Source organism: Myotis myotis, unplaced genomic scaffold (assembly GCF_014108235.1).
Source record: "Myotis myotis isolate mMyoMyo1 unplaced genomic scaffold, mMyoMyo1.p scaffold_m19_p_18, whole genome shotgun sequence".
Taxonomy (NCBI): Eukaryota; Metazoa; Chordata; class Mammalia; order Chiroptera; family Vespertilionidae; genus Myotis; species Myotis myotis.
This window is the reverse complement of record NW_023416322.1, coordinates 29,201,464-29,216,125: the sequence shown is the minus strand read 5'-3', so window position 1 is coordinate 29,216,125 and position 14,662 is coordinate 29,201,464. Positions and strand designations below refer to the sequence as shown.

Here is a 14,662-nt window from a genome sequence, read left to right as displayed (position 1 = left end):
ATTCCACAACAAAAACATACAATTTAATAATCCATTCTCCAGTTCAACACTTTTTAGGCATCAATTTGTAGATGTTAAAAGCAATGCTGCGATTTCTACTTCTGGCCAAGATGGTGTGACACAGGCTGGATTTACCCTCCCACCTGAAACAATAAAACCAGACAAAATACATGAAACAAGGGTCTCAGGACACTGGACACCAAGCACAAAGGACAGCAATCCCAGAGGGATAAGAGACAATGGGATGAGCTCCACAACTGCCCTCATTTATTGCTTTAGAAGAGTTTCTAGGACATGGTGTGGGGGAAATGAGAGGGAGTCAGGCAGACTCCTGAGCTGAAGGGATGGGTGAGGGTACAGTGAGACAAAGGCAGCTAGGTTTCAAAAAGGATAGAGTACCATAGAAGTGAGAATGCAGAAAGGTGGATATAATTTAAAAAGACAGATAATAAGTGCTAAAGGCGCATGTAGGGAAATTGGAATCTTCATACACTGCTGATGAGAATGGAAAAGAGCCTGGAAGTTCCTTATGAAATTAAACACAGTTACAACACAATCCAGCAATTTCACTGCTAGATATATACCCCAGAGAACTGAAAACATTATCTCCACACAAAAATTTGTACATGAATGTTCATAGCAACATTATTCATTATAGTCAAAAAGTGGAAACAACCCAAATGTCCACCAACTGATTACTAAACAAACAAACGTACATCTATAAAATGGAATTTAGTGCCCTGGCCAGGTAGCTCAGTTGGTTAGAGTGTTGTCCCAATACACCAACGTTGTGGGTTTGATGGTCAGGGCACATGTAGGAGTCAACCAATAAATGCATGAATGCGGGGAACAACAAATTGATGTCTCTCTCTCTCCCTCTACCTTCTTCTCTCTCAGAAAATCAATAATAATAAAAAGGAATGAAGTACTGATATATGTTACAACATAGATGAAAGTTAAAAACATTAAGCTAAGTGAAGCAAGCCAGTCATAAAAGGTAATATATTGTATGATTCCATTTATATGAAAAGTCCAGAAAAGGCTTGAAGGAGAATGGAAACAGAACATAGATAACTGGTTTCCTAGGGCTGAGGAGAGAGGAAAATAAGGAGTAACTGCTAATAGGTGGTGGGGGGGGGGGGGGGTGTCTTTTTAGGGTGATGAAAATGTTCTAATTTTAGATTATAGTGATAGTTGCACAACTCTGGATATATTAAAACCACTGAATTGTATACTTTGAATGGGTAAATTTAGGATATGTGTAATATGTTTCAATAAAGATGTTAAAGCCCTGACCGGAGTGGCTTAGTTGGCTGAGAAATATTTCATTTAATTCTCAGAACATTCCTATGAAATCCACATCATCCCCATCCTATCAGAAAGAAGTAACTGAGACTCAGAAAGACTAAATAAACCTGCTCAACATCACAAAATAAATACAAGAGTCATGATTAAAACCTAGGTCTAACTCCAATGCCCAGTACACCCCCCTTTCCACCACACCAAGGATGGTTAAGTAGGTTTCAACTCTCATGCCAACTTCATTTTATTGATGGTGGTTACCTATAACATTCTGTTTCATCAGTAAAGACTTTTACTTAATTATTGTCTGCCACAGGTACCACATATGAAAACAGCAGCACACATATAAGCCAAGTATTTATCATATCCATCTATAATAATAAAAGTGTAACATGCTAATTAGACCGGATGTCCTTCCGGAAGCCAGATGCTGCAGCCGAAGCAGCTGCCATGGCTGGCCACAAGGGAGGGATCCAGGCAGCTGCCACGGCTGGAAAGGCCTACTCTTGCACAAATTTCATGCATCGGGCCTCTAGTATATTATCATAATCAGACTAATAAATCTGAATTTATTGGCCTGTGAGGGTAACCATATTTTTGTACTTTGAGGAAACAAGAGCTGGGAAGTGGACATGGCAGGGAAACAGCAAGAATCTACAAACCTTAGGAAAGTCTCACAAAAGTCTTTGGCATCATGAAAATTTCTTCTAAATATCCCTCAAGAATGTTCATGGCTTTAGCCAGTTTTGCTCAGTAGATAGAGCATCAACCTGTGGACTGAAGAGTCCTGGGTTCGATTCCAGTCAAGGGCACCTACCTTGTTTGCAGACTCAATCCCTGGCCCTGGACGGGACGGGTACAGGAGGCAACCAATAGATGTGTCTCTTACATGGATGTTTCTATCTGTTTCTCCCCTTCCTTTCCACCCTCTTAAAAAAAAAAAAAATGTTCATAACTCTGTATAGCACTAAATCAGTCATATCAGAGAAGGGAGAATGTTATAAATAGCAGCCTTGCTAGATATTTATTCCATAGTAGGCCTAATGAAGTTTCTCTAATGCCAATTCATGTACGTGACAATCAATCATACAAATAAATTCTATCTCAGCAGTGCTTCAGAGATGAGTAGGCTCATGACCTCTACTTATAAATGTGTACAGCTGAATGAATGTCCATTTGTCTCCCACCAAAGTGGAAGCAAGTTGCACTTCCAGGTCTTGGCAAAGATCACAGAGCAATGGTCCTGTTCTGCACATCAGATAGCTGAGCGAATGAGATATCTGAGCTCCTTCCAAACTACCTAATGCTTCCTGCAGCCAATCATTTCCAACAATTAACTCTGCAACCTCTCTATTTCAGTTCCCTAAAGAAACTCTCATACACACAAACCAAACTGCAAAACAAATTCTTCAAGTGGGGGTAAAAGCCCCTAAGGGAAAACAAAATGGTTATAGAACAGGTTTTATCTTAAATGCTAAAAGAATGAAATTATCTCCAAATGTACCATTTTACTGGATCATCTTAGAGGTTGCTTCTACACAGTCCTACAGGTAGCAATCTCTGGATTCAGCAACTGGTGGAATAGAAAAGGGTATGGATAAGGGCTTGAGAAGAATATGCATCAATGTGAATACCTAAGCTCTATTAATCACTTCTCATTAAGAGATTTAGATAACATGGAACAAAAAGAAACCACTCTGATCTCTGCATAAGATAGAAACATGCGGGACATATCAGATCCTAAAGTAAATGCTTATTACACTAGAGACCCGGTGCACAGATTCGTGCATCGGTGGCATCCCTTGGCCTGGCCTACGCCCTCTCACATTCTAGGACCCCTCAGGGGATGTCAGACTGCCAGTTTCAGCCCGATCCCCACGAGGGACTCCGCTAGTGCACAAACCTGTGCACCGGGCCTCTAGTATGCATATAAGATCTTTGGTTAATCTCTTCCCGCCCTCCCCACCCCTTCCCTCTGAGATCCATCAGTCTGTTCCATGTTTCCATGCCTGTGTGTTCAGCGTCTGGCCCTTGGTGGTGAGTGCGCGTCATAGCTACCGGACGAACAGTCTCTTAGGCTTTTATATATATATAGATTATCGCTGGCAAGATTATGAACCAGAGGTTAGAAATAAATCTGGCAGCCCTGGCTGGTGCGGATCAGCTGGTTGAGTGTCATCCAATACAACAAAAGGTCACCGGTTTGCCCTAACCGGTTTGGCTCAGTGGATACAGCGTCGGCCTGTGGATTGAAAGGTCCCATGTTCAATTCCAGTCAAGGGCATGTACCTTGGTTGTGGGCACATCCCCAATAGGGGGTGTGCAGGAGGCAGCTGATAGATGTTTCTCTCTCATCGATGTTTCTAACTCTCTATTCCTCTCCCTTCCTCTCTGTAAAAAAATCAATAAAATATATTTTTTTTAAAAAAAAGGTCGCCAGTTTGATTTCCAATCAGGGCACATGCCTGGGTTGCCGGCTCAGGAGGCAGCTGATCATTAATGTTTCTCTCTCCCTCTCCCTTCCTCTCTGTCTAAAATCAATAAAAACATATTTTTAAAAACAAAAAAAAGGCCCAGCTGGTGTTGTTCAGTGGTGGAGTGTCGACCTATGAACCAGGAGGTCACAGTTCGATTCTTGGTTAGGGCACATGCCCGGATTGCAGGCTTGATCCTGAGTAGGTGTGTGCAGGAAGCAGAAGATCAATAATTCTTTCCCATCATTAATGTTTCTATCTCTCTCTACCTCTCCCTTCCTCTCTGAAATCAATACAAATATTTAAAAACAAAGACAATATACTAATGACCAATAAATACATGAAAAATACTCAATGTCATTAGTCATCAGAGAACTGCAAATCAAAACCACAATGGCCTGGCCAGAGTGGCTCAGTGGTTGAGCATCAACCTATGAACCCTCTCTCCCTTCCTCTAGAAATCAATAAAAATATATATTAAAAAAACAACACACACAATAAGATAGCAATTCACACCCACTAGGATGGCTATTATCAAAAAGAAAATGGCAAGACTGTGGAAAGAGTAGAACCCTAGTATATTGCTAGTGGGAGTGTAAAATGGTACAGTTGCTTTGGAAAATGGTTTGGTGGTTCCTTAAAAAGTTCGAATCAAAAACAGAGAATTATCATATGACCCAGGAATTCCATTCATAGATAAATACCCAAAAGAATTGAAAACAGGTATTCAAACAAAAACTTGTACAAAAATGTTCCTGGTAGCATTATTCACAATAGCCAAAAAGGTAGAAACCCAAATGTCCATCAACTGATGAATGGATAAGCAAAATGTGATATACAGTAAGTCCTCACTTAACAACATCAGTAAGTTCTTGGAAACTGCAACTTTAAAAAAATGTTTTTTATTGATTTTAGAGAGAGAGAGGAAGGGAGAGAGAGAAACTTCGATTCGTTGTTCCATTTATTTATGCATTCATTGGTTGGTTCTTGTAATGTGCCCTGACCAGGAATCAAACCCACAACCTTGGCATACTGGAATGGCACTCCAACCAACTGATCTACTCAGCCAGAGCAGGAAACTGCAATTTTATAATGAAACCAATTTTGCCATAGGCTAATTGATAAACTTAAGTTTCTACAGCATACCTTTGGTCACAAAACATTACCAAACTTCTAAATTAAGACCTAATATTAACACTGAGATAAATAAGCTATCCATATTTTTTAAAGATTAATAAAAATGAGTAAGATAATTATTTTCCAACCTGCTTATTCCAGTTCGGGATTGAGAGTGGCCAGAGCTTATTCCTGCAGCTCAGGGCACAAGAGGGAGCCAACCACCCTGGACAGAATGCCCTTCCATTGTAGCAAGTATTCACACCCATACTCAGACCGAGATAATTTAGATACACCAATTAACCTAACATGCACTTATTTGGGGTGTGGAAGGAAACCAGAATGCCCAGAGAAAATGCATGCAGACACAGGGAGAACATGCAAACTCCACACAGTGGCCATGGCCAGAAATCTTTTTTTTCCTTCTTTTTCTTGTCAATGTAATAATGACACAACGTTATTTGAGGACTGCTGTATTCCTACAGTAGAATATTACTCAGGCAAAAAAAGGAGTAAAGTACTGATACATGCTCCAACGGGGATGAATCTCAAAAACATTATGCTAAGTGAAAGTAGCCAGATACAAAAGGTCACACTTCTATAATTATATTTATACTAGAGGCCCGGTGCACAAAAATTTGTGCACTCAGGGGGGAAGGGGGGCCCCTCAGCCAGGCCTGTGCCCTCTCGCAGTCTGGGACCCCTCAGGGGATGACCACCTGCTGGCTTAGGCCTGCTCCCCGGGGGATTGGGCCTAAGATGGCAATCAGACATCCCTCTGGCAGCCCAGCAGCCCTTGGGGGATGCCCACTTGCCAGCAGGGAGCAAACCTAAGCTGCAGTCGGACATCCTTAGCGCTGCTGAGGAGGCAGGAGAGGCTCCCACCACCACCACTGTACTGGCAGCCATCAGCCTGGCTTGTGGCTGAACAGAGCTCCTCCCATGTGTGAGCACCCTGACCACCAGGGGGCAGTCCTGCATTGAGCGTCTGCCCCCTGGTGGTCAGTGTGTGTCATAGTGACCAGTCATTCCCAGTCCTTCTGCTGTTAGGGTCAGTTTGCATATTACCCTTTTACTATATAGGATAGAGGCCTGGTGCACAGGTGGGAGCCAGCTGGTTTTCCCTGAAGGGTGTCCCGGATCAGGGTGGGGGTCCTGCTTGGGTGCCTGGCCAGCCTGGATGAGGGGATGATGGCTGTTTGCAGCTGGTCACACCCCCTTCAGGGTGGGCGTCCCCACTGGCGTGCCTGGCCAGTCTGGGTGAGGGGCTGAGGGCCATTTTCAGGCTGGCGGGTGACTGAAGCTCCCAACCTCTCCTTTTTTTCTTTTTGTTTTTATTCTGGGATTTATTTACCTTCTATGGCTGTCACTGGAGCTGAGAGCCGGCTTTAGCTCTGAGGCTCAGCTCCAGCTCTGAGACCTCGGCTGCTGAAAGCAGGTATCTGGGTTTGTTTGGGTTCTATAATTGTAACACTGTTGCGGTTCTGCTCACTCCAGCTCTGACGGCTGAAAGCAGGTTTCTGGGGTTTTTTATTTACCTTCTATAATTGCAACATTGTTTCTTAGACTGAAGCTCAGAGGCTGGCAGTAGCAGGCGGGGAACCTTGGCGTCCTCCATCACTGGAGCAAGCAAGCCTCCTGTTCACTTCAGCTGCCTGGCTGCCGGCCACCATCTTGGTTGGCAGTTAATTTGCATATCTCGCTGATTAGCCAATGGGAAGGGTAGTGAAGTTATGGTTAATTACCATGTTTCTCTATTATTAGATAGGAGGACTAGAGGCCCGGTGCACAAATATGTGCACAGGTGGGATCCCTCTGAGTGGCCTGCAGGGATCGGGCCAAAACCACAGTCCAACCTCCTACCTGCCGCTCCTGCTCATCCTGGCCCCACTGTGCCTGCTGTGGGCTTGTGCCCAACCAGTCCCAATCGGGAGAGGATCACAGCAGCACTCACCAGCCATAAGCCCTGCCTCTGGCACCCTCCCAAGGGGAATGGCCTGCGGGATCAGGCTGAAACCAGTTCTCTGACATCCCCCAAGGGGTCCCAGATTGCGAAAGGGTGCAGGCCAGGCTGAGGGAGCCCACCAGTGCACAATCAAGGCTGGGGAGGGACCAGGGGAGGGCTCCAGGTCGTGTCGGGTCCATCTCGCTCAGTCCTGACTGGCCTGACCCCACTAGCAAGCTAACCTACCGGTCGGAGCACCTGCTCCCTGGTGGTCAGTGTACGTCATAGTGAGCTGTTGAGCAGCCTTAGCATATCATTAGCATATTACGCTTTGATTGGTTGTTCAGTTCTGCAGTATGGTCTATTTGCATATTGCCCTCTTATTATACAGGATAAACTATCCAGGATAGATAAATCCATCAAGACCAAAAACAGCTTAGTTAGTAGTTGCCAAGTGCTGGGAAATGGAGAAATGGGGAATGACTGCTTAATGTGTACAAGTTCCCTTTTGGGGTGATGAAAATATTTTGGAATTTGATTTAGATGATGGTTGCACAACACTGTGAAACATACTAAATGCCACTGGATTGCACAACTTAAAATGTTTAATTATATGTTATACGAATTTTACCTCATTTAAAAAAAACACCCAACACAGTAGTTTCTAAATGTTTGTTGCAATGTGAAACCTGATACCTTATAATTATTATAATTATTAAAATACATTGGCCTATCTTACACTTTGAATGGATCTTTTACCTAAAAATTATTTTGTTACATCTCAAGCATTGGTCATCTGAAAAATTCTGGTCCACTAAGTCATGTAGATTTCAATGTTGACATATTTCATTATACAATAGTTTTAAAAGTCACACTTGTGCAAGATGGCGGTGTAGGTAAATGCTGGTACTTGCGGCCTTCCACAACCACATCAAAATTACAACTAAAATACAGAACCGCCATCATTCAGAACCACATGAAATCTGGCTGAATGGAAGTCCTGCAAATACAAAAGTAAAGAAGAAAGCACATTTAGACTGGTAGGAGGAGCGGGGGCATGGAAGGGGCTGGTTGGACACACACGTGTGGCATGTTTTTAATTGGAAGGGATATCTCCACTGCAGAGGCCTCCGTTGAGAAGCAAGGGGTCCCAGACCCACACCAGACCCCTAGCCCAGGGTTCCAGAGCTGGGAAGAGAAAGTCCCATAACTTAAGGCTGTAAAAACCAGCAGGGATTGTGGTTGAGTGGCCCAGAAGCTGCTGGAGACCCAGGCAGTCCCTCTTAAAGGGCTGGCACAGGGACTTACTCAGATTCGATCCCTCGGAGTTCCAGTGTTAGGTGGCAGCATTGGGGGGAACCAGAGACATACCGGGAGGAACTGGATTGTCTGGCATGGGACAGGAACTTGGTGGTGGCTTTCTCCCAGATGGAGGTGCTCACAGGGGTCATTGTTCCTATGTTGGGACCTCCCCAGTCCCAGAGCTGACTGGCAGCCATATCTGAGTTTCCTTCAGCAGGGCTCACATTATTCACTCCATCCTGGTGATTCCCTGAGACCCCACCCCACCCAACTTGCAGCCCCAAGCTGTTTGCAGCAGCTTTTCCAAATGAATAGCCTGTCCTGGCTCAGGCTTCAGGCTTTCCTAAAATCTCTTAAACAAGCAGCAGCTGGCATCAGCTTGCCTTATACCTATCAATAAGAGGCCCAAGACCCAGCACTAGCACCAGCCTGCCTTGCTTCACAACTTGGCCTTGTCTGGGCACTTCCAAGCCCAATACAAATAGCAACCATCTGCAGATCACTTGGCCCCAGACAGTGGCTGACTTTGCACCTCCCAGGAGGCCCCAGAGCCAGTGAACTTGGCGGACAGCTTCAGACCATGCCATATTACAACTCTACATATGCACAAGCAACATATTCAAGGAGCAGACTCAGTGAACACCAAAGCCCCACTGAAGTAAGTCCTGCTCCATAGGGGTATAGGTGCAGCTGGTCTTCAGAGCCAATTGGCCTGGAGGTCAATTCCTCCCAGTGACACCAACAGCAATCAAGGCTTAACAACAAGACTGTGCACACGAGCCCTCACAGGATCACACCTGTAGTGCCCAGCTCAAGTAACTGGGGAGGCTGAGCCACTGGGCCCTACAGGACACCTAATACACAAGGTTACTCTACGAATTCTAGGAGACATTGCAGCTCTACTTACTTAATACATAGAAACAACACAGGGAAGCAGCCAAAATGGGGAGACAAAGAAACACATCACAAATGAAAGATCAGACAAAATCTCCAGAGGAAAATCTAAATGAAATGGATGCAAGCAAACTACCAGACACAGAGTTCAAAAAAAATGGTTATAAGGTTAACTCAAGGATCTTAATGAGAGCTCCAAGGGACTTAGTGAGACTTGCAAGGATCTTAGTGAGAACATCAAAAACATGTTAAAGGACCAGTCAGAAATTAAGCATACATTAACTGAAATAATTTTACAGGAAGTCAACAGTAGAATAGAGGATTCTGAGAATCAAATCAACGATTTGGAATATGAGGAATCAAAAAACACCCAATCAGAGGGGGGGGGGGGAGCATCCAAAAATATGAAGATAGTGTTAAGAGCCTCTGGGACAACAAGTGTACCAACATTCGCATTATGGCGGTGCCAGAAGGAGAAAAAGAGCAAGATAAATAATGACAGCCCTAGCCAGTTTGGCTCGGTGGAAAGAGCATCAGCCTGCAAACCAAAGGTTCCGGGTTCGATTCCGGTCAAGGACACATACCTCGGTTGCAGGCTCCTCCCTGGCCTGGGCCCTGGTCAGGGCTCTAGCAGGCGACAACCAATCAATGTGTTTCTCTCATATCAATGTTTCTCTCTGTCTTTCCCTCTTTTCCACTCTCCCTAAAAATCAATGGAAAAATATCCTCGGATGAGGATTAACAACAACAAAAAGAAATAATGACAGAAAACTTCTCTTACTTGGTGAAAGAAATAGACTTACAGTCCAGAATGTGCAGAGAGTCCCAAACAAGAGGAACCCAAAGAGGCCCACACCAAGACACATCATAATTAAAATGCCAAAGGTTAGCCCTAGCCAATTTGACTCAGTGGATAGAGCGTCAGCCTGCAGACTGAAGGGTCCTGGATTCAATTCCGGCCAAGGGCACATGCCCGGGTTGCGAGCTTGATCCCCAGAAGGGGGCGTGCAGGAGGCAGCCGATAGATAACTCTATCTAATCACTGATGTTTCTCTCTCTCCCTCCCCCTTCCTCTCTGAAATCAATAGAAATATATAATTTTTTTAAATGCCAAGGGTTAAAGACAAAGAGAATTTTAAAAGCAGCAAGAGAAAAACAGTTAGTTACCTACAAGGTAACTACACCAAGGGAGTGCCCACACGACAATAAGCTGATTTCTCAACAGAAACTTTGCAGGCCAGAAGGGAGTAGCAAAAAATATTCAAAGTGATGAGTAGCAAGGACCTACAACCAAGATTACCCAGCAAAGCTATCATTTAGAATTGAAGGTCAGATTAAGAGCTTCACAGACAAGAAAAAGCTAAAGGAGTTCATCACCACTAAACCAGTATTACATGAAATGTTGAAGGATATTCTTTAAGAAGAGGAAGAGAAAGAGATAAAAATATTAACAATAAAATGGTAATAAGTATATATATATATATATATATATATATATATATATATATATATATATATATCAATTATTGTATCTAAAAATCAAAATAAATGAACAAGAAATCTAATGAACAAAATAAACTGATGAATAAAATAGAACCAGAGGCATGGAAACATGAAACAGACTGATGAATCTCAGAGGGGAGGTTACAGAGTAAGGGGCAGAGAGATATTAACAAAATATCTTATTGCATATATGCATTACCTATTGACACAGACAATAGGGTGGTGAAAGCCTAGGATGGGGAGGACATCTGTAATACTCTCAACAATGAAGATTTTTTTTTAATTACATTTGTTAACATCACCATTAATCACACTGGGAAAGTTAGTTCTGAGAAGCTGTCAAACTCATGGTTTAATTTTATTTAAGTTTTATTACTGGGCACAAATAGTTGTTTTCCTTAAAAATTTTCAAGAATATGTCTGCCAAATACCCAAATCTAAAGACCATAGTTCACAGATTAGTCTTTCAAGTAAAAACAGCGTTCTATGAAGAAAGCAGCTAGTTAGCTTGTAATTCAATCAGTACTTTTCCTTGAGACACCATTGTGTTTCAATATATAGCTGAAGTACATAATGAGTATTTCCCATTTTATCACACAAAATATTCAAAAGCCATGTTCTGAAAGGTCAAAATTATATAAAATTCATTCTTACTGCTTCATAAAGAACATCCTTAGTGAAACTAGATCATTTTTTTTCCTGAAGTTTAAATGTATGGCAATGAAGAATACAATGACTACTTGTATAGTTTGGTGCTACTGTTTTGATTCATGCTAAGGCACCAGCAGTTTTACTCACTATTGATTTTAGATCATCAGCGCAAATGTCAACACAGTGAAAAAAGGCAAAAATGCTTTTGTATTATTATGAAATAGTTTTGATCGCAGGACTCTCTGAAAGGATCTAGGGCAGCCGTGGGCAAACTACGGCCCACGGGCCGGATTCGGCCCGTTTGAAATGAATAAAACTAAAAAAAAAAAAAAAAAAGACCGTACCCTTTTATGTAATGATGTTTACTTTGAATTTATATTAGTTCACACAAATACTCCATCCATGCTTTTGTTCCGGCCCTCGGTCCAGTTTAAGAACCCATTGTGGCCCTCGAGTCAAAAAGTTTGCCCACCCCTGATCTAGGGGAATCCCCAGGAGTCACAGACCACATGGGAAACTGCTTCCATACTCTAATATACTTGTTTAATAGGTAACCCACCAATTAATATTATTTTCCAGGTTTAATGCAAACTACTTGGTAGCAAACCTTCTTTCTTTATATTTCCCTTTAATACCCACTACTATGAAATGTTCCTAAGAGACTACATAAGCATTATTATTGCCTAACCAACTCCAAATCGTAAATACTTTCCCTCAACTGTTATCAGCTATAATGGGCCCTCTTCTTACTATTCCCAAAGCTACACAATTCCATTCCTACAAATCTGAAATGATTAATTCCTTCTGGTCCATTTAAATGTCTATTTTAATTACTTCCCTTTTGATTTCTAGAATTTCTTCCTGGCTCACTCTTCTAGAAAAAAAAAAAAAAAGAAGACTCTTGATCTACACCAGGGGTCTGGAAAACTTTTCTATAAAGAACCACACAGTAAATATTTCAGACTTTGTGGGCCAACTACTAAACTCTGCTGTTATGAGCAAATGAGTGTGGCTATGTTCCAATAAAACTTTACAGAAACAGGCAGTGGCTGTAGTTTGCTGATTCCAGACTTTCAACTTATACGTCAATCAATCAAATCTAACTCAAAAGATCTGCCCACAGTAAAATAAGGAGGTAGCCACAGATTGGTTAAAAGAAACTAATACAAACAGTGAAAACAGTAGTAAACAAACCCAATAGCAAGGAATATTACTAATAACTAACATTCAGTGAGCTCTTATTATTTGCTAGGCACTGTGCTAAAATGCTCTACAAAGGCACTATCTCATTTAAGCCCTTAGAAAGGGCTTTAAGCCCTAACCGGTTTGGCTCAGTGGATAGAGTGTCAGCCTGCGGACTGAAGGGTCCCGGGTTCGATTCCAGTCAAGGGCACGTACCTTGGCTGCGGGCACATCCCCAGTAGGGGGTGTGCAGGAGGCAGCTGATGGATGTTTCTCGCTCATCGATGTTTCTAACTCTCTATCCCTCTCCCTTTCTCTCTGTAAAAAAAATCAATAAAAAATATTTTTAGCCGAAACCAGTTTGGCTCAGTGTATAGAGCGTCGGCCTGCGGACTGCAAGGTCCCGGGTTCGATTCCGGTCGAGGGCATGTACCTTGGTTGCGGGCACATCCCCAGTGGGGGGGTGTGCAGGAGGCAGCTGATCGATGTTTCTCTCTCATCGATGTTTCTGACTATCTATCTCTCTCCCTTCCTCTCTGTAAAAAATCAATAAAATATATTTAAAAAAAAAAAAAAAGAAACCTATCAGTCCAATAAGCAAGCATCATACAGACAGAATCTTAAATTAAGAGAGAATGGTGCCCTAGCTGGTTTGGCTCAGTGGATAGAGCATTGGCCTATGAAATGAAGAGTCCCAGATTCCATTCCGGTCAAGGGCACATCCCTGGTCTGGGGGCTCGATTCCCAGTAGGAGGAGTGTGGGAGGCAGCCAATCAATGATTCTCTCATCACTGATGTTTCTCTCTCCCTTCCTCTCTGAAATCAACAAAAATATATTTAAAAAAAGAGAAGATGGTAAGGAATGAAATAATCCTTACATCTTCCCTTCCCTTTATAGTCAATGTAAACCAGTATAAAAGGTAAGATATGACAATACCACACATATAACACATGTAAAATGGCGCCCATGGCATTACCAAATAATAGTATAAGAAAACAATATCAATTCAAAAAGGTAATTATTACTTCTAAGAATTAGCGAATCTCACAACTCTGACTGTATCTTCTAGCCTTCTAGGTTTCAGGTATATGGGACTGTTGCAGTTTGGTCTTTTAGTATTCATCTGACTGCAAAATGATCTCCCTTAATTCATTGATAAAGGAAACTTGAAAGAGTAGGCTCCAGCTACTCAGGGTGGGGAAATATCTGGGGCAGTCTAGGGAATAAGCAATCCAGCCACTCTGGTAAATCCATCTGCCAACCCATAAAAAAAGCATAACATCATTAAGTACCTCCTAACACTTGCACCAAAACTGAAAAATATATATCTATTCAAAGATTGTTGCTTGTGAAAATGTAGCTAGAACAAAAATTCATAACCAAAACATCAAATTAAGGCGCTACCTCCAGACTACAACCTGACAAACCTTATTATAAGATAAACTAGTTCAAAAGTTCCCTCCCATGCTAAGCTCTCCATACCTAATTATTGCATTATTCTGAATGGTCAGACAGGGGCAAAAATAAACTCTCATAAAACAACTGTTACAGTATGACTCTCTGTTATTCATTAATATACTTTATTTCACATTTCCACCTAACACAAGAGTTACTTCATTTATGTACCACACCTAGGAAGCACATAGAGAAATTAAGAAAAAGGGCACCATGGTAAATTGATGGTAAGCTGAAATATAATTTCTGAATGAATATTAGATTTCTAATAACCAATAAGAGATACATTTTTCCAACTGAATCCCAAAATTGTGTCACCTGCAATATCTGGAAGCTTAAATCTCTCTTTTTCCTTCTTTTCTTTTGTACAACTGTAACTTTGCAACAGATGGTGGAGAGGGGGGATTATGGCACTTTTATAATATTCTAAATAGAACAACAAGAAATAAAAGAAATAAGGGAAGGGGTGGGGAAGGCAGGTGAGGGCAAAGGGGGGGATAAATGGTGATGAAAAGAGACATGACTTGTGGTGGTGAACACACAATATACAAATGATGTATTATAGAACTGTACACCTTAAACCTATATAATTTTATTAACCAATGTAACCTCAAAAAATTCATTTAAAAAGGAAAGGAAAAAAAAAAAGAAATAAACAAGAAGCCCTGACCAAATAACTCAGTTGGTCGGTTGGTTGCAGCACTGTCCTGATACAACCAAGGTGTGGGTTTGATCCTGATCAGGGCACATATGAGAATCAGCCAATGAATGCTAAGTGGGACAGAAGATCGATTTCTCTCTTTCTCTCTCTCTGTCTCTCTCTCAAAACCAATCAAT

General features: G+C 42.1%; 1 protein-coding gene across 8 annotated transcripts in view; it reads right to left on the bottom strand.

Moving 5' to 3' along the window:
* Positions 1-14,662, bottom strand: part of GATAD2B (GATA zinc finger domain containing 2B) — a 77,419-nt gene that overhangs the window by 33,942 nt on the left and 28,815 nt on the right. For 3 of the 8 annotated variants that reach the window (XM_036342312.1, XM_036342310.1, XM_036342311.1), the window contains one exon: positions 2,807-2,875. The exons of 4 other annotated variants lie outside the window; for them this stretch is intronic. The gene's annotated coding sequence lies outside the window, so the exon portion shown is untranslated. Of the gene's footprint in view, positions 1-2,806; positions 2,876-7,596; positions 7,856-14,662 lie in introns of those variants that run through there. One more of the 8 variants, XM_036342314.1, reaches the window with a different exon arrangement.